The 21,355-nt window shown below is 41.6% G+C and overlaps 1 pseudogene; it reads right to left on the bottom strand.

The window, feature by feature from the left end:
- Positions 1 to 5,808: 5,808 nt before the first annotated feature.
- The window catches only part of LOC123491290, a 19,147-nt pseudogene continuing 3,600 nt past the window's right edge, over positions 5,809 to 21,355 (bottom strand).

The raw sequence follows: 21,355 nt of genomic DNA, 5'->3' as shown, positions 1-21,355 counted from the left end.
TCTGGTTGGGACTCTCATTAAGTCTCTGGTTGGGACTCTCATTAAGTCTCTGGTTGGGACTCTCATTAAGTCTCTGGTTGGGACTCTCATTAAGTCTCTGGTTGGGACTGGGGTCTCTCATTAAGTCTCGGGTTGGGACTCTCATTAAGTCTCTGGTTGGGACTCTCATTAAGTCTCTGGTTGGGACTCTCATTAAGTCTCTGGTTGGGACTGGGGACTCTCATTAAGTCTCTGGTTGGGTCTCTCATTAAGTCTCTGGTTGGGACTGGGGTCTCTCATTAAGTCTCTGGTTGGGACTCTCATTAAGTCTCTGGTTGGGACTCTCATTAAGTCTCTGGTTGGGACTCTCATTAAGTCTCTGGTTGGGACTCTCATTAAGTCTCTGGTTGGGACTCTCATGAAGTCTCTGGTTGGGACTGGGGTCTCTCATTAAGTCTCTGGTTGGGTCTCTCATTAAGTCTCTGGTTGGGACTCTCATTAAGTCTCTGGTTGGGACTCTCATTAAGTCTCTGGTTGGGACTCTCAATCAAGCGCCGTCCACAGGGTATGGCATGGCGTTGCAAAATGGAGTGATAGCCTTCCTTCTTCAAAATCCCTTTTACCCTGTACACATCTCCCACTTTACCACCACCAAAGCACCCCCAGACCATCACATTGCCTCCACCATGCTTGACAGATGGCATCAAGCACTCCTCCAGCATCTTTTAATTTGGTCTGCGTCTCACAAATGTTCTTCTTTGTGATCCGAACACCTCAAACTTTGATTCGTCTGTCCATAATACTTTTTTCCAATCTTCCTCTGTCCAGTGTCTGTGTTATTTTGCCCATCTTAATCTTTTATTTTTATTGGCCAGTCTGAGATGTCTTTTTCTTTGCAACTCTTCCTAGAAGGTCAGCATCCCGGAGTCGCGTCTTCACTGTTGACGTCGAGACTGGTGTTTTGCGGGTACTATTTAATGAAGCTGCCAGTTGAGGACCTGTGAAGCGCCTGTTTCTCAAACTAGACACTAATGTATTTGTCCTCTTGCTCAGTTGTGCACCGGGGCCTCCCACTCCTCTTTCTATTCTGGTTAGAGCCAGTTTGCGCTGTTCTGTGAAGGGAGTAGTACACAGCGTTGTACGAGATCTTCCGTTTCTTGGCAATTTCTCGCATGGAATAGCCTTCATTTCTCAGAACAAGAATAGACTGACGAGTTTCAGAAGAAAGTTCTTTGTTTCTGGCCGTTTTAAGCCTGTAATCGAACCCACAATTGCTGATGCTCCAGATCCTCAACTAGTCTCAAGAAGGCCAGTTGTATTGCTTCTTTAAATCAGCACAACAGTTTTCAGCTATGCTAACATAATTGCAAAAGGGTTTTAAAATGATCAACTTGGATTAGGAAACACAACGTGCCATTGGAACACAGGACTGATGGTTGCTGATAATGAGCCTCTTTACGCCTATGTAGATATTCAATTTTAAAAAATCAGCCGTTTCCAGCTACAATAGCCATTCACAACATTAACAATGTCTACACTCAATTTCTGATCAATTTGATGTTATTTTAAAATGGACAAAAAAAATGATTTTCTTTCGAAAACAAGGACATTTCTAAGTGACCCCCAAACTTTTGAACGGTGGTGTATGTTTTATTGGCTGCTTCATTACATGAGTTGCATGTCCTGTTAAGATTCATTACCATAATCTAAATGTGATTTCTGTCATTCTGAGCACCGTGGGTCGAGCACCGTGGGTCGACGAGCCTAATGGGTTATGCACCCAATACATACGGTGGGTCCGGTAAAGTTCTCAAATGGCCGGTAAATTAATATCTTCCCCGGTCACTTTGTCCGACGCCACATCTTCCTAACAGAAACCCTGGTAGCATTATTTAGCATTTAGCATGGTTAGCATGTAATGTGTATATATTATATTATACATTATAATGGGTGTAGCATTACTGAGCAAGATCAGTGCCATCACCCAAACTGGTTGTAGATCTCAATGTGATGTGGATAGGAAGCTTTTTTGAAATGTAGTAAATAAAACATATAAGTATCTCAACTGAATATTTTAAAGAAATCAAAGGAGAGGAATATGTGTAGAGTGGATGACAAAGGAGAGGGAACCCACAGTAGTTGTCTGTTATTGGAGAGGGAACCCACAGTAGTTGTCTGTTATTGGAGAGGGAACCCACAGTAGTTGTCTGTTATTGGAGAGGGAACCCACAGTAGTGGTCTGTTATTGGAGAGGGAACCCACAGTAGTTGTCTGTTATTGGAGAGGGAACCCACAGTAGTTGTCTGTTATTGGAGAGGGAACCCACAGTAGTGGTCTGTTATTGGAGAGGGAAACCCACAGTAGTTGTCTGTTATTGGAGAGGGAACCCACAGTAGTTGTCTGTTATTGGAGAGGGAACCCACAGTAGTTGTCTGTTATTGGAGAGGGAACCCACAGTAGTTGTCTGTTATTGGAGAGGGAACCCACAGTAGTTGTCTGTTATTGGAGAGGGAACCCACAGTAGTGGTCTGTTATTGGAGAGGGAACCCACAGTAGTGGTCTGTTATTGGAGAGGGAACCCACAGTAGTTATTGGAGAGGGAACCCACAGTAGTTGTCTGTTATTGGAGAGGGAACCCACAGTAGTGGTCTGTTATTGGAGAGGGAACCCACAGTAGTGGTCTGTTATTGGAGAGGGAACCCACAGTAGTGGTCTGTTATTGGAGAGGGAACCCACAGTAGTTATTGGAGAGGGAACCCACAGTAGTGGTCTGTTATTGGAGAGGGAACCCACAGTAGTGGTCTGTTATTGGAGAGGGAACCCACAGTAGTTGTCTGTTATTGGAGAGGGAACCCACAGTAGTTGTCTGTTATTGGAGAGGGAACCCACAGTAGTGGTCTGTTATTGGAGAGGGAACCCACAGTAGTTATTGGAGAGGGAACCCACAGTAGTTGTCTGTTATTGGAGAGGGAACCCACAGTAGTGGTCTGTTATTGGAGAGGGAACCCACAGTAGTGGTCTGTTATTGGAGAGGGAACCCACAGTAGTTATTGGAGAGGGAACCCACAGTAGTTATTGGAGAGGGAACCCACAGTAGTTGTCTGTTATTGGAGAGGGAACCGACAGTAGTTGTCTGTTATTGGAGAGGGAACCCACAGTAGTTGTCTGTTATTGGAGAGGGAACCGACAGTAGTTGTCTGTTATTGGAGAGGGAACCGACAGTAGTTGTCTGTTATTGGAGAGGGAACCCACAGTAGTGGTCTGTTATTGGAGAGGGAACCCACAGTAGTGGTCTGTTATTGGAGAGGGAACCCACAGTAGTTATTGGAGAGGGAACCCACAGTAGTTGTCTGTTATTGGAGAGGGAACCCACAGTAGTTGTCTGTTATTGGAGAGGGAACCCACAGTAGTTGTCTGTTATTGGAGAGGGAACCCACAGTAGTTGTCTGTTATTGGAGAGGGAACCCACAGTAGTTGTCTGTTATTGGAGAGGGAACCCACAGTAGTTCTCTGTTATTGGAGAGGGAACCCACAGTAGTGGTCTGTTATTGGAGAGGGAACCCACAGTAGTTGTCTGTTATTGGAGAGGGAACCCACAGTAGTTGTCTGTTATTGGAGAGGGAAGTAGTTGTCTGTTATTGGAGAGGGAACCCACAGTAGTTGTCTGTTATTGGAGAGGGAACCCACAGTAGTTGCCTGTTATTGGAGAGGGAACCCACAGTAGTTGTCTGTTATTGGAGAGGGAACCCACAGTAGTTGTCTGTTATTGGAGAGGGAACCCACAGTAGTTGCCTGTTATTGGAGAGGGAACCCACAGTAGTTGTCTGTTATTGGAGAGGGAACCCACAGTAGTTGTCTGTTATTGGAGAGGGAACCCACAGTAGTTGTCTGTTATTGGAGAGGGAACCCACAGTAGTTGTCTGTTATTGGAGAGGGAACCCACAGTAGTTGTCTGTTGGGCGGCAGGTAGCTTAGTGGCTAAGAGCGTTGTGCCAGTAACCGAAAGGTCGCTGGTTCTAATCCCAGAGCCAACTAGGTGAAAAATCTGTCGATGTGTCCTTGAGCAAGGCACTTAACCCTAATTGCTCCTGTAATTCGCTCTGGATAAGAGCGTCTGCTAAATGACAAAAAAAAAAAGAATAAATAAATAAATAAAAACATTGGAGAGGGAACCCACAGTAGTGGTCTGTTATTGGAGAGGGAACCCACAGTAGTTGTCTGTTATTGGAGAGGGAACCCACAGTAGTTGCCTGTTATTGGAGAGGGAACCCACAGTAGCTGTCTGTTATTGGAGAGGGAACCCACAGTAGTTGTCTGTTATTGGAGAGGGAACCCACAGTAGTTGTCTGGTATTGGAGAGGGAACCCACAGTAGTTGTCTGTTATTGGAGAGGGAACCCACAGTTGTTATTGGAGAGGGAACCCACAGTAGTTGTCTGTTATTGGAGAGGGAACCCACAGTAGTTGTCTGTTATTGGAAAGGGAACCCACAGTAGTGGTCTGTAGATCTCTAGGACGTGTGGATAGGAAGACACAACTTATTATTATTACTGGAAAATATTCATTTAAAATCCGGGAACTTTAAAACTTTAGCTCTCCAGGTCAGTAGGGTGGATGTTGCTATGGTGACCAGTAGGTTACAGTAGTACACGTGACATACCGACAACTTTGAGAAAAAACAAAATAGGAGATGGCTTTGCAAATTCATGACATGAGGCTAATATAATAGCATCTCTCTCCATTGAATTGACGAGCGAACTCCAAATATCCAAAGTGAAAAACACATTTAAGGCGGTACTTACTGGTGTTAATCAGATCTCCCATCTCCCCCTCTTCCAACGTGACAGTAATCTCTCCCTCCTTCTTCACTCCAAAACCTGCATCCTCCTCTATCTCTTCCTCCTCTTCTTTCACTGTAACATCCTCCTCCTCTTTCACTCTGAACGCGTCTTCCTCTTCTTTCACTGTAACATCCTCCTCCTCTTTCACTCTGAACGCGTCTTCCTCTTCTTCTTTCACGGTAACAGCTTCACCCTCTACTTGTTTTTGTATTGTAACATCCTCCTCTTCCTCCTCCTCTTTCACTAGAGCTTCTTTCTCCGTCCAGCAGACCTCCTCTTCTTTAGCAGGAGGAGAGTAGCTTAGTGAGCTCATGGTCGGGGATGTTAGCTAGCTAGGCTAGTGCTAACTTAACCAGCCAGCTAGCTGACCAATAACAACAACACCGTAAATATGAAATTAAATGGGATAACTAACTAGACGACAGAAGTGGGTTTAAAACACAGTGGCTAATATACACGAAAGCGTCTAGAGCTTGAATCTTTCGGCTGTTGGCTAACCAGCTACGGAGGTGGTTGACTGTTGCCTCCCGTCCACTAGATTATACGTCACGCTTTCAGCATCGCCTGAAAGACACACATCGCCATCTGCTGACTGGAGTGGGTAACGCAGTTGAGGGAAATATTTTATTATATAGATGTATATAATGAACAGACTAGGTCTATACTGCTCCTACATGGTGTAACAATACATCATATAGATGTATATAATGAATAGACTAGGTCTATACTGCTCCTACATGGTGTAACAATACATCATATAGATGTATATAATGAACAGACTAGGTCTATACTGCTCCTACATGGTGTAACAATACATCATATAGATGTATATAATGAACAGACTAGGTCTATACTGCTCCTACATGGTGTAACAATACATCATATAGATGTATATAATAAACAGACTAGGTCTATACTGCTCCTACATGGTGTAACAATACATCATATAGATGTATATAATGAACAGACATAAATGTAGAATAATGAACTAGTGTTCCACATTTTATTTCTATTCAGATAAAATTACGCTGCATTAATAAAATCCTTATTACAATCAGCACCAGTTTTATCTGACATGGTGGAATAATACTGATGGAAACAGTCATGAGGTAGTGAATGTTTTTCATGTCAACAACTTATCAATGTTACCAGAACATCACATTTTCATACACCTTTAGCTTGAGGACTTTACTATACAAATTAACTAAATGAAACACAAGTAAATTCAAAAGGTTTCAATGTTGGAATCAAGAAAAGCACATGCTATGAATCTAGTTCATCATTTACATTTAGCAATATCCAAATCATGTAATCAAATTCATTTTGCAATATCCAATCAATTTCAATCAAATTCATTTAGCAAAAGCCTAATCTTATATATCAAATCAAAGTCTATAGGTTTCAAGGTTAGAATCAAGAAATGCAAAGTTCCATTCATCTATATAATAATTTACATTTAGCAATATCCAAATAATATAATGAACAACTGAGGGTGTATACCTGTAACCAATGCATTAAAGTTCATAACCAAAACAAAATACACATTTTATAGTATTTAATCTGATTTTAGATATGATCAGGCCTCGAGGTGAAAAAACCAAAATATGCCTATTTTTGAGTAAGAATTCATATAAACAAAATGTTTTCATGTGGCATAAACAAAAACACAAATTGTCAGTTTAAAAAATAAGTCAGAACACAGTCACTCAATTCTCTCGTGTGATTTCAGGTTCTTTGACTGGGAAATTGTCCTTCCACACAGAGAGAGAGCAGTGGTGGGGCTTTTTTCGTGTGTGTTCTCTTATGCTCCTTCAGGCTCCTTAACCAGGTAAAACTCTTTCCACACTGGGAGCAGTGGTAAGGCTTTTCTCCTGTGTGTATTCTCTCATGCCTTTTCAGGCTAGCTAACACGGTAAAACTCTTTCTACACTGGGAACATTGGAAAGGCTTTTCTCCTGTGTGTGTCCACTCATGAGCTTTTAGGTCCCCTACTGGGAAAATCTCTTTTTACACTGGGAGCAGTGGAAAGGCTTTTCTCCTGTGTGTATTCTCTCATGCTCTTGTAGATGCCATCTCTGAGTAAAACCGTTTCCACAATGGGAACATAGGAATGGCTTTTCTCCTGTGTGTATTCGCTCATGCCTTTTCAGGGTAGCTAACACGGTAAAACTCTTTCTACACTGGGAACACTGGAAAGGCTTTTCTCCTGTGTGTGTCCACTCATGCTCCTTCAGGCTCCCTAACTGAATAAAACTCATTCCACATTGGGAACATTGATAAGGTTTTTCTCCTGTGTGTATTCTCTCATGCTGTTTTAGGTGCCCTATCTGAGTAAAACTGTTTCCACACTGGGAACATTGATAAGGCTTTTCTCCTGTGTGTATTCTCTCATGCACTTTTAGATACCCTCTCTGAGTAAAACTCTTTCCACACTGGGAACATTGATAAGGCTTTTCTCCTGTGTGTATTCTCTCATGCCTTTTCAGGTTAGCTAACACGGTAAAACGCTTTTTACACTGGGAACATTGGAAAGGCTCTTCTCCTGTGTGTGTCCACTCATGAGCTTTGAGGTCCCCTGATCGGGAAAATCTCTTTTCACATTGGAAGCAGTGGTGTTGTCTCGCTGGTTTGGCCGTCTCTGGGTCTGGTTCCGCTGTAGGGCTCTTCCCGCTGTCAGAGTGAGAGTCTGGTCTCTCTCCTGCCAAAGACAAACAGAGTATTTAGTTAAACAGAGACTTGAATGAAACCTCCACATGATAAAACTGTCTTCCTATGATGTTTAACCTAGACTAGATCCCTAAATAAAAGAGCAGAGCTTGTCATCACAGAGTGGCTGTAGTGCTTTGTACACTGGGTAAATCCATTTGAATTCAATACATTTTTGACAGCATCCCTTTTGATTTAAAAAAAGCTTTCCTTACATGTTTGCCTATGGAAGAAGTGGTAAGAAAGTGACTTTTTGTAACTGAAAGCCAAAACATTCATGAGATAAAGGTGCTCGAAGTTGACTCTTTTTGCAAACCCCACCATGCAATGAACCATCCATCGTCTTCATCACTGGAAAATATTAACGGTTGAGTTTGAGATCATTTAAAAGCTTCCAAACAGGGTGGTCAAACTATTTGATTATTTCTTGAGAAAAAAGTGTTTTAATAAAGGCCTGATTGGTGTCACTTTTGCCCCAATCCCAGCTAATAAACCTGACCCCAATAATCAACTAATCATGATGTTCAGTTTAGAATGCATTTAGTTTAATCAGCTGTGTTTGCTAGGGATGGGGGAAAAGTGTGACACCACTCCGTCCCCGAGGACTGGAGCTGCCCGTCCCGGATTCAAAACAACACATATTTTCAAGTCAACATTCTCTGTTCAGCCACGACACCACCCTGTAAAATAGGATCTAAGCCTTAACTTACTGTATGGGTCTAAGATACAACATACTGTATGGGTCTAACAACATACTGTATGGGTCTAAGATATAACGTACTGTATGGGTCTAAGATACAACATACTGTATGGGTCTAAGATACAACATACTGTATGGGTCTAACTACATACTGTATGGGTCTAACAACATACTGTATGGGTCTAACAACATACTGTATGGCTCTAAGATACAACATACTGTATGGGTCTAACAACATACTGTATGGCTCTAAGATACAACATACTGTATGGGTCTAACAACATACTGTATGGGTCTAACAACATTCTGTATGGCTCTAAGATACAACATACTGTATGGGTCTAACAACATACTGTATGGGTCTAAGCTACAACATACTGTATGGGTCTAAGATACAACGTACTGTATGGGTCTAAGATACAACATACTGTATGGGTCTAAGATACAACATACTGTATGGGTCTAAGATACAACATACTGTATGGGTCTAAGATACAACATACTGTATGGGTCTAACAACATACTGTATGGGTCTAAGATACAACATACTGTATGGGTCTAAGATACAACATACTGTATGGGTCTAACAACATACTGTATGGGTCTAAGATACAACATACTGTATGGGTCTAACAACATACTGTATGGGTCTAACAACATACTGTATGGGTCTAAGATACAACATACTGTATGGGTCTAAGATACAACATACTGTATGGGTCTAAGCTACAACATACTGTATGGGTCTAACAACATACTGTATGGGTCTAAGATACAACATACTGTATGGGTCTAAGATACAACATACTGTATGGGTCTAAGATACAACATACTGTATGGGTCTAAGATACAACATACTGTATGGGTCTAAGCTACAACATACTGTATGGGTCTAAGCTACAACATACTGTATGGGTCTAAGATACAACGTACTTTATGGGTCTAAGATACAACGTACTGTATGGGTCTAAGATACAACATACTGTATGGGTCTAAGATACAACATACTGTATGGGTCTAACAACATACTGTATGGGTCTAAGATACAACATACTGTATGGGTCTAAGATACAACATACTGTATGGGTCTAAGATACAACATACTGTATGGATCTAAGATACAACATACTGTATGGGTCTAAGATACAACATACTGTATGGGTCTAAGATACAACATACTGTATGGGTCTAAGATACAACATACTGTATGGGTCTAAGATACAACATACTGTATGGGTCTAAGATACAATTTTTTCAACATACTGTATGGGTCTAAGATACAACATACTGTATGGGTCTAAGATACAACATACTGTATGGGTCTAAGATACAACATACTGTATGGGTCTAAGATATAACATACTGTATGGGTCTAAGATATAACATACTGTATGGGTCTAAGATACAACATACTGTATGGGTCTAAGATACAACATACTGTATGGGTCTAAGATACAACATACTGTATGGGTCTAAGATACAACATACTGTATGGGTCTAAGATACAACATACTGTATGGGTCTAAGATACAACATACTGTATGGGTCTAAGATACAACATACTGTATGGGTCTAAGATACAACATACTGTATGGGTCTAAGATACAACATACTGTATGGGTCTAACAACATACTGTATGGGTCTAACAACATACTGTATGGGTCTAACAACATACTGTATGGGTCTAAGATACAACATACTGTATGGGTCTAAGTTACAACATACTGTATGGGTCTAACAACATACTGTATGGGTCTAACAACATACTGTATGGGTCTAACAACATACTGTATGGGTCTAAGATACAACATACTGTATGGGTCTAAGATACAACATACTGTATGGGTCTAACAACATACTGTATGGGTCTAACAACATACTGTATGGGTCTAACAACATACTGTATGGGTCTAAGATACAACATACTGTATGGGTCTAACAACATACTGTATGGGTCTAAGATACAACATACTGTATGGGTCTAAGATACAACATACTGTATGGGTCTAAGATACAACATACTGTATGGGTCTAAGATACAACATACTGTATGGGTCTAAGATACAACATACTGTATGGGTCTAAGATACAACATACTGTATGGGTCTAAGATACAACATACTGTATGGGTCTAACAACATACAAAATACTGTATGGGTCTAAGATACAACATACTGTATGGGTCTAACAACATACTGTATGGGTCTAAGATACAACATACTGTATGGGTCTAACAACATACAATATACTGTATGGGTCTAAGATACAACATACTGTATGGGTCTAAGATACAACATACTGTATGGGTCTAAGATACAACATACTGTATGGGTCTAACAACATACTGTATGGGTCTAAGATACAACATACTGTATGGGTCTGAGATACAACATACTGTATGGGTCTAAGATACAACATACTGTATGGGTCTAAGATACAACATACTGTATGGGTCTAAGATACAACATACTGTATGGGTCTAAGATACAACATACTGTATGGGTCTAACAACATACTGTATGGGTCTAAGATACAACATACTGTATGGGTCTAACAACATACTGTATGGGTCTAAGATACAACATACTGTATGGGTCTAACAACATACTGTATGGGTCTAAGATACAACATACTGTATGGGTCTAAGATACAACATACTGTATGGGTCTAAGATACAACATACTGTATGGGTCTAAGGTACAACATACTGCATGGGTCTAAGATACAACATACTGTATGGGTCTAAGATACAACATACTGTATGGGTCTAAGATACAACATACTGTATGGGTCTAACAACATACTGTATGGGTCTAAGATACAACATACTGTATGGGTCTAAGATACAACATACTGTATGGGTCTAAGATACAACATACTGTATGGGTCTAACAACATACTGTATGGGTCTAACAACATACTGTATGGGTCTAAGATACAACATACTGTATGGGTCTAAGATACAACATACTGTATGGGTCTAACAACATACTGTATGGGTCTAAGATACAACATACTGTATGGGTCTAACAACATACTGTATGGGTCTTAGATACAACATACTGTATGGGTCTAACAACATACTGTATGGGTCTAAGATACAACATACTGTATGGGTCTAAGATACAACATACTGTATGGGTCTAAGATACAACATACTGTATGGGTCTAACAACATACTGTATGGGTCTAAGATACAACATACTGTATGGGTCTAACAACATACTGTATGGGTCTAAGATACAACATACTGTATGGGTCTAAGATACAACATACTGTATGGGTCTAACAACATACTGTATGGGTCTAAGATACAACATACTGTATGGGTCTAACAACATACTGTATGGGTCTAAGATACAACATACTGTATGGGTCTAACAACATACTGTATGGGTCTAAGATACAACATACTGTATGGGTCTAAGATACAACATACTGTATAGGTCTAACAACATTCTGTATGGGTCTAAGATACAACATACTGTATGGGTCTAACAACATACTGTATGGGTCTAAGATACAACATACTGTATGGGTCTAAGATACAACATACTGTATGGGTCTAACAACATACTGTATGGGTCTAAGATACAACATACTGTATGGGTCTAAGATACAACATACTGTATGGGTCTAAGATACAACATACTGTATGGGTCTAAGATACAACATACTGTATGGGTCTAAGATACAACATACTGTATGGGTCTAAGATACAACATACTGTATGGGTCTAAGATACAACATACTGTATGGGTCTAAGATACAACATACTGTATGGGTCTAAGATACAACATTCTGTATGGGTCTAATATACAACATACTGTATGGGTCTAACAACATACTGTATGGGTCTAACAACATACTGTATGGGTCTAAGATACAACATACTGTATGGGTCTAACAACATACTGTATGGGTCTAAGATACAACATACTGTATGGGTCTAAGATACAACATACTGTATGGGTCTAACAACATACTGTATGGGTCTAAGATACAACATACTGTATGGGTCTAAGATACAACATACTGTATGGGTCTAACAACATACTGTATGGGTCTAAAAACATACTGTATGGGTCTAAGATACAACATACTGTATGGGTCTAAGATACAACATACTGTATGGGTCTAACATACTGTATGGGTCTAAGATACAACATACTGTATAGGTCTAAGATACAACATACTGTATGGGTCTAAGATACAACATACTGTATGGGTCTAAGATACAACATACTGTATGGGTCTAAGATACAACATACTGTATGGGTCTAACAACATACTGTATGGGTCTAAGATACAACATACTGTATGGGTCTAAGATACAACATACTGTATGGGTCTAAGATACAACATACTGTATGGGTCTAAGATACAACATACTGTATGGGTCTAACAACATACTGTATGGGTCTAAGATACAACATACTGTATGGGTCTAACAACATACTGTATGGGTCTAAGATACAACATACTGTATGGGTCTAAGATACAACATACTGTATGGGTCTAAGATACAACATACTGTATGGGTCTAAGATACAACATACTGTATGGGTCTAAGATACAACATACTGTATGGGTCTAAGATACAACATACTGTATGGGTCTAACAACATACTGTATGGGTCTAACAACATACTGTATGGGTCTAAGATACAACATACTGTATGGGTCTAACAACATACTGTATGGGTCTAAGATACAACATACTGTATGGGTCTAAGATACAACATACTGTATGGGTCTAAGATACAACATACTGTATGGGTCTAAGATACAACATACTGTATGGGTCTAAGATACAACATACTGTATGGGTCTAACATACTGTATGGGTCTAAGATACAACATACTGTATGGGTCTAAGATACAACATACTGTATGGGTCTAACATACTGTATGGGTCTAAGATACAACATACTGTATGGGTCTAAGATACAACATACTGTATGGGTCTAAGATACAACATACTGTATGGGTCTAAGATACAACATACTGTATGGGTCTAACAACATACTGTATGGGTCTAACAACATACTGTATGGGTCTAAGATACAACATACTGTATGGGTCTAACAACATACTGTATGGGTCTAAGATACAACATACTGTATGGGTCTAACAACATACTGTATGGGTCTAACAACATACTGTATGGGTCTAAGATACAACATACTGTATGGGTCTAAGATACAACATACTGTATGGGTCTAAGATACAACATACTGTATGGGTCTAAGATACAACATACTGTATGGGTCTAAGATACAACATACTGTATGGGTCTAAGATACAACATACTGTATGGGTCTAAGATACAACATACTGTATGGGTCTAAGATACAACATACTGTATGGGTCTAAGATACAACATACTGTATGGGTCTAAGATACAACATACTGTATGGGTCTAACAACATACTGTATGGGTCTAAGATAGGAGAAAACTGGGAGGGTTTTATCGGGAGGCTCATTTCAAACAACCACCTTGCTTCCCAACATCCCGTGACTCAAGAGTTGTGTTTATTTTAATGGTCGAGTAAGAGTTGGTCACCATCTGGATGTCACAGTGACTTACCAATTAGTTCCTTCCGCTTTCAAGACAACTGGGGAATCGGTCATTCTGACATTTCCGACTTGAACACTCATAGAAACATTTCCTTGGTTTCCCCACTTGGAAAATATCGGAATCGACCAACAGGAAGCTCTACACAACATTTACGTCATTTAGCAGACGCTCTTATCCAGAGCGACTTACAGTTAGTGAATATATATATATATATATATATATATATATATATATATATCGATTCCCACGGGGGGCCAGTATAAAAGATACAACATACTGTATAAAAAATTAAAAATAAATATATATATATATATATATATTTTATACTGGCCCCCCGTGGGAATCAAACCCACAACCCTGGCGTTGCAAACGCCATGCTCTATCAACTGAGCTACATCCCTGCCGGCCATTCCCTCCCCTACCCTGGACGACGCTGGGCCAATTGTGCGCCGCCCATGAGTCTCCCGGTCGCGGCCGGCTGCGACAGAGCCTGGATTCGAACCAGGATCTCTAGTGGCACAGTTAGCACTGCGATGCAGTGCCTTAGACCACTGCGCCACAACAAACTTCCATACACTTTAACTATGAGGTTCCGAAGTTCTCTTGAAAGCACCAACACGTTACTGATTTCAGGAGCATGAAGACGAGCCGTGCGAACGACCATTACACCTAATAAAATACCAAATCACCGGTGTTCGAGGTGCATGCCGGCCTCAGGTGCTTCCCACTGGGCAGCTGTATCACGGTGTCGCCGGCGGTAGTTAACGTGGCCAAATGTTTTCCTCCAAGTTGTAAGCAGCACAACAGCCTGCACGGCAAGTCCGTGTTTCACTGTGTCCTTAGCCCCGGCCTGCCGAGCACTGCTTTACGCCGAGGGAATGTAGCTAGCTGGCTAACCTCGTCCCACACTGCGTGGAAGTGTCTGGGAAGGAGATTACTAGCTAGCTAGCACAAGCTAGTGTAGCCCTGGAGGAAGAGAGAGAACCAACTCACGGGAATATCTCTCCTTCCAGCAGGTGGAGTTTTTGTATGGAGGTCTGTGAGCTGGTCCAGGTTGGTCAACAAAATGAATGGCTTACGTGCTACGTGATGTTTACTTGATCGAATAGAAGTTTCTTAAGTTGTTCTGAGTGTACTGATAAGTAGGACACGTGACATACCGACAACTTTGAGAAAAAACACTATAGGAGATGGCTTTGCAAATTCATAACATGATGCTAGTAGCATAGCATCTCTCTCCTTTGAATTGACAAGCGAACTCCAAATATCCAAAGTGAAAAACACATTTAAGGCGGTACTTACTGGTGTTAATCAGATCTCCTATCTCCTCCTCTTCATCTTTCAACGTGACAGTAATCTCTCCCTCCTTCTTCACTCCAAAACCTGCATCCTCCTCTATCTCTTCCTCCTCTTCTTTCTGCAAATCCTCCTCCTCTTTCACTCTGAACGCGTCTTCCTCTTCTTTCACTGTAACATCCTCCCTCCTCTTTCACTCTGAACGCGTCTTCCTCTTCTTTCACTGTAACATCCTCCTCCTCTTTCACTCTGAACGCGTCTTCCTCTTCTTTCCTGTAACATCCTCCTCCTCGGTCTTCTCTTCTTTCACTGTAACGTCTTTCTCTTCTTCTTTCACGGTAACAGCTTCACCCTCTACTTGTTTTTGTATTGTAACATCCTCCTCTTCCTCCTCCTCTTTCACTAGAGCTTCTTTCTCCGTCCAGCAGACCTCCTCTTCTTTAGCAGGAGGAGAGTAGCTTAGTGAGCTCATGGTCGGGGATGTTAGCTAGCTAAGCTAGTGCTAACTTAACAAGCCAGCTAGCTGACTAATAACAACTTAATATTAAATTAAATAGGTTAACAAGTAGATACGTCCGAAGTGTGTTTAAAACACAGTAGCTAATATACACCGAAAGCGTCTAGTGCTTGAATCTTTCGGCTGTTGGCTAACCAGCTACGGAGGTGGTTGACTGTTGCCTCCCGTCCACTAGATTATACGTCACGCTTTCAGCATTGCCTGAAAGACACACATCGCCATCTGCTGACTGGAGTGGGTATCGCAGTTGAGGGAAATATTTTATTTTAAAAGTTTATTTTAAATGTATATAATTATATAATACTATTATATTGAGACATATATATTGTTATTTAGCAGACGCTCTTATCCAGAGATGAAAAATGAGAAAAATGTTGTAAATTGATTAGCATTTTTAATGAGGGAAATAAGTATTTGACCCCTTTGCAAAACATTACTTAGTACTTGGTGGCAAAACCCTTGTTGGCAATCACAGAGGTCAGACGTTTCTTGTAGTTGGCCACCAGGTTTGCACACAATCTCAGGAGGGATTTTGTCCCACTCCTATTTGCAGATCTTCTCCAAGTCATTAAAGGTTTCGAGGCTGACGTTTGGCAACTCGAACCTTCAGCTCCCACCACAGATTTTCTATGGGATTAAGGTCTAGAGACTGGCTAGGCCACTCCAGAACCTTAATGTGCTTCTTCTTGAGCCACTCCTTTGTTGCCTTGGCTGTGTGTTTTGGGTCATTGTCATGCTGGAATACCCATCCACGACCCATGTTCAATGCCCTGGCTGAGGGAAGGAGGTTCTCACCCAAGATTTGACGGTACATGGCCCCGTCCATCGTCCCTTTGATGCGGTGAAGTTGAAAGATTACCACCTGTGATAGATGACCACCTGTGATAGATTACCACCTGTGATAGATTACCACCTGTGATAGATTACCACCTGTGATAGATTACCACCTGTGATAGATTACCACCTGTGATAGATTACCACCTGTGATAGATTACCACCTGTGATAGATTACCACCTGTGATAGATTACCACCTGTGATAGATGACCACCTGTGATAGATTACCACCTGTGATAGATTACCACCTGTGATAGATTACCACCTGTGATAGATTACCACCTGTAATAGATTACCACCTGTGATAGCGAAACACTGTCCTCTCCATTACTCCAGCCAAATAGTATCAAATACTTGTTCTCCCCACTGTATATGCAGTTATCTTAGCCAGCCAGCTAACTTTAGCTATTTAGCCAACTAGCTATGTTATTTCTCCCCACTGTATATATATTGTCATTTAGCAGACGCTCTTATCCAGAGCGACTTACAGGAGCAATTAGGGTTAAGTGTCTTGCTCAAGGGCACATCGACAGATTTTTCACCTCTACTGTATTTTAGTCAATGCCACTCCTACATATTGCTCATCCTAATATTTATATATTTCTTAATTACATTCTTTTACTTTTAGATTTGTGTGTATTGTTGTGAATTGTTAGATACTACTGCACTGTTGGAGCTAGGAACACAAGCGTTTTCGCTACACCCGCAATAACATCTGCTAAATATGTGTACGTGACCAATACAATTTGATTTGATTTGAATTCACCTTTCAGCAGGACAATAATCTAAAACACACACGGGCAAATCTCCACTGGAGTTGCTTATCAACAAGACAGGGAATGTTCCTGAGTGGCAGAGTTACAGTTTTGACTTAAATCTGCTTGAAAATCTATGGCAAGACTTGAAAATGGTTGTCTAGCAACGATCAACATCCAATTTGACAGAACTTGAAGAATTCTGAAAATAATAATGGGTAAATTGTAATAATGTGCAAAGCTTTTAGAGACTCACCCAAAGAGACTCACAGCTGTAATCTCTGCCAAAGGTGATTCTACCATATATTGACTCAGCGTGGTGTGAATACTTAAATAAAAATTATTAACTAATATACTAAGTATATATTTAATTTAAGTATATTAATATATACTTAAAATTTGTAAATGAGATATTTCAAAAATGTCTAAAAACATGTTTTCACTTTGTCCTTTTTTTATTTTATTTTTTATTTATTTATTTCACCTTCATTTAACCAGGTAAGCCAGTTGAGAACAAGTTCTCATTTACAACTGCGACCTGGCCAAGATAAAGCAAAGCAGTGCGATAAAAACAACAACACAGAGTTACATATGGGGTAAAACAAAACATAACGTCAAAAATACAACAGAAAATATATATACAGTGTGTGCAAATGTAGCAAGTTATGGAGGTAAGGCAATAAATAGGCTATAGTGCAAAATAATTACAATTAGTATTAACACTGGAATGATAGATGTGCAAGAGATGATGTGCAAATAGAGATACTGGGGTACAAATGAGCAAAATAAATAACAACATAGGGATGAGGTAGTTGGGCGGGCTAATTTCAGATGGGCTGTGTACAGGTGCAGTGATCGTTAAGGTGCTCTGACAACTGATGCTTAAAGTTAGTGAGGGAGATAAGAGTCTCCAGCTTCAGAGATTTTTGCATTTCATTCCAGTCATTGGCAGCAGAGAACTGGAAGGAATGGCGGCCAAAGGAGGTGTTGGCTTTGGGGATGACCAGAGAGATATACCTGCTGGAGCGCATACTACGGGTGGGTGTTGCTATGGTGACCAATGAGCTAAGATAAGGCAGAGATTTGCCTAGCAGTGATTTATAGATGACCTGGAGCCAGTGGGTTTGACGACGAACATGTAGTGAGGACCAGCCAACAAGAGCGTACAAGTCACAGTGGTGGGTAGTATATGGGGCTTTGGAGACAAAACGGATGGCACTGTGATAGACTACATCCAATTTGCTGAGTAGAGTGTTGGAGGCTATTTTGTAAATGACATCGCCTAAGTCAAGGATCGGTAGGATAGTCAGTTTTACGAGGGCATGTTTGGCAGCATGAGTGAAGGAGGCTTTGTTGCGAAATAGGAAACCGAATCTAGATTTAACTTTGGATTGGAGATTCTTAATGTGAGTCTGGAAGGAGAGTTTACAGTCTAACCAGACACCTAGGTATTTGTAGTTGTCCACATACTCTAGGTCAGACCCGTCAAGAGTAGTGATTCTAGTCGGGTGGGCGGGTGCAAGCAGCGTTCGGTTGAAGAGCATGCATTTAGTTTTACTAGTGTTTAAGAGCAGTTGGAGGCTACTGAAGGAGTGTTGTATGGCATTGAAGCTCGTTTTGAGGTTTGTTAACACAGTGTCCAATGAAGGGCCAGATGTATACAAAATGGTGTCGTCTGCGTAGAGGTGGATCTGAGAGCCACCAGCAGCAAGAGCGACATCATTGATATACACTGAGAAAAGAGTTGGCCCAAGAATTGAACCCTGTGGCACCCCCATAGAGACGGCCAGAGGTCCAGACAACAGGCCCTCCGATTTGACACATTGAACTCTATCTGAGAAGTAGTTGGTGAACCAGGCGAGGCAGTCATTTGAGAAACCAAGGCTATTTAGTCTGCCAATAAGAATGCGGTGGTTGACAGAGTCGAAAGCCTTGGCCAGGTCGATGAAGACGGCTGCACAGTACTGTCTATTATCGATCGCGGTTATAATATCGTTTAGGACCTTGAGCGTGGCTGAAGTGCACCCATGACCAGCTCGGAAACCGGATTGCATAACGGAGAAGATACGGTGGGATTCGAAATGGTCGGTGATCTGTTTGTTAACTTGGCTTTCCTTGTGTGTAGATGGGTGAATATTATTATTTTTTTCAATCCATTTTGAATTCAGGCTGTGACACAGCAAAATGTGGAATAAGTCAATGGGTATGAATACTTTCTGAAGACACTGTATAGAGTTATAGAGAGTGTTTGGAACCACCAATACTCTTCTTAGAGACTCTTCCAGGCCAAACTCTGTGGAGTTGGTTGTCCTTCTGGAAGGTTCTCCCATCTCTGCAGCACTCCACCAATCAGGCCTTTATGGTAGAGTGGCCAGACGGAAGCCACTCCTCAGTAAAAGCCACTCCTCAGCCCGCTTGGAGTTTGCCAAAAGGCACCTAAAGGACTCTCAGACCATGAATGCCAAGCCTCACGTCTGGAGGAAACCGGGCACCATCCCTACGGTGAAGCATGGTGGTGGCAGCATCATGCTGTGTGGATGTTTTTCAGCGGCAGGGACTGGGAGACTAGTCAGGATCGAGGGAAAGATTAACAGAGCAAAGTACAGAGAGATCCTTGATGAAACTTGCTCCAGGGTGCTCAGGACCTCAGACTCGGTCGAAGGTTCACCTTCCAACAGGACAACGACCCTAAGCACACAGCCAAGACAACGCAGGAGTGGCTTCAGGACAAGTCTCTGAATAACCTTGAGTGGCCCAGCCAGAGCCCGGACTTGAACCCGATCGAACATCTCTGGAGAGACTTGAAAATAGCTGTGCAGCGACGCTCCCCATCCAACCTGACAGAGCTTGAGAGGATCTTCATAGAAGAATGGGAGAAACTCAACAGTAGACACAACATTAGTAGGCTTGATTACCAACAATGACAAGACAGCCTACAGGGAGGAGGTGAGGGCTCTGGGAGTGTGGTGCCAGGAAAATAACCTCTCACCCAACGTCAACAAAACAAAGGAGATGATCGTCGACTTCAGGAAACAGCAGAGGGTGCACCCCCTGTCCACATCGACTGGACCGCAGTGGAGAAGGTGGAAAGATTCAAGTTCCTTGGTGTACACATCACTGACAAACTGAAATGGACGACCCACACAGACAGTGTGGTGAAGAAGGCGCAACAGAGCCTCTCCAACCTCAGGAGGTGAAATAAATTTGGCTTGGCCTTTAGGAAGGCCTAAAAGATCATCAAGGACATCAACCACCCGAGCCACTGCCTGTTCACCCTGCTATCATCCAGAAGGCCAGGTCAGATAACCAAGGACATCAACCACCCGAGCCACTGCCTGTTCACCCTGCTATCATCCAGAAGGCCAGGTCAGATAACCAAGGACATCAACCACCCGAGCCACTGCCTGTTCACCCTGCTATCATCCAGAAGGCCAGGTCAGATAACCAAGGACATCAACCACCCGAGCCACTGCCTGTTCCCCCGCTATCATCCAGAAGGCCAGGTCAGATAACCAAGGACATCAACCACCCGAGCCACTGCCTGTTCACCCCGCTATCATCCAGAAGGCCAGGTCAGATAACCAAGGACATCAACCACCCGAGCCACTGCCTGTTCACCCCGCTATCATCCAGAAGGCCAGGTCAGATAACCAAGGACATCAACCACCCGAGCCACTGCCTGTTCCCCCCGCTATCATCCAGAAGGCCAGGTCAGATAACCAAGGACATCAACCACCCGAGCCACTGCCTGGTCACCCTGCTATCATCCAGAAGGCCAGGTCACTTTAATAATGTTTACATATCTTGCATTACTCATCTCATATGTATATACTGTATTCTATACTATTCTACTGTATCTTAGTCCATGCCGCTCTGTCATTGCTTGTCCATATATGTATATATTCTTAATTCATTCCTTACTAGATTTGTGTGTATCGGGTATATGTTGTGGAATTGTTAGATATTACTTGTTAGATATTACTGCACTGTCGGAGCTAGAAGCACAAGCATTTCGCTACACCCGCAATAACATCTGCTGAACACGTGTATGTGACCAATAAAATGTGATTTTATATTTTATATTTATTTCTTTTTTGGATTTGTGTGTATTGTTTTGAATTATTAGGTATTACTGCACTGACTTT

Source organism: Coregonus clupeaformis, chromosome 7 (assembly GCF_020615455.1).
Source record: "Coregonus clupeaformis isolate EN_2021a chromosome 7, ASM2061545v1, whole genome shotgun sequence".
Taxonomy (NCBI): Eukaryota; Metazoa; Chordata; class Actinopteri; order Salmoniformes; family Salmonidae; genus Coregonus; species Coregonus clupeaformis.
The sequence above is the reverse complement of the archived record's forward strand: the minus strand, read 5'-3'. Positions and strand labels throughout refer to the sequence as shown.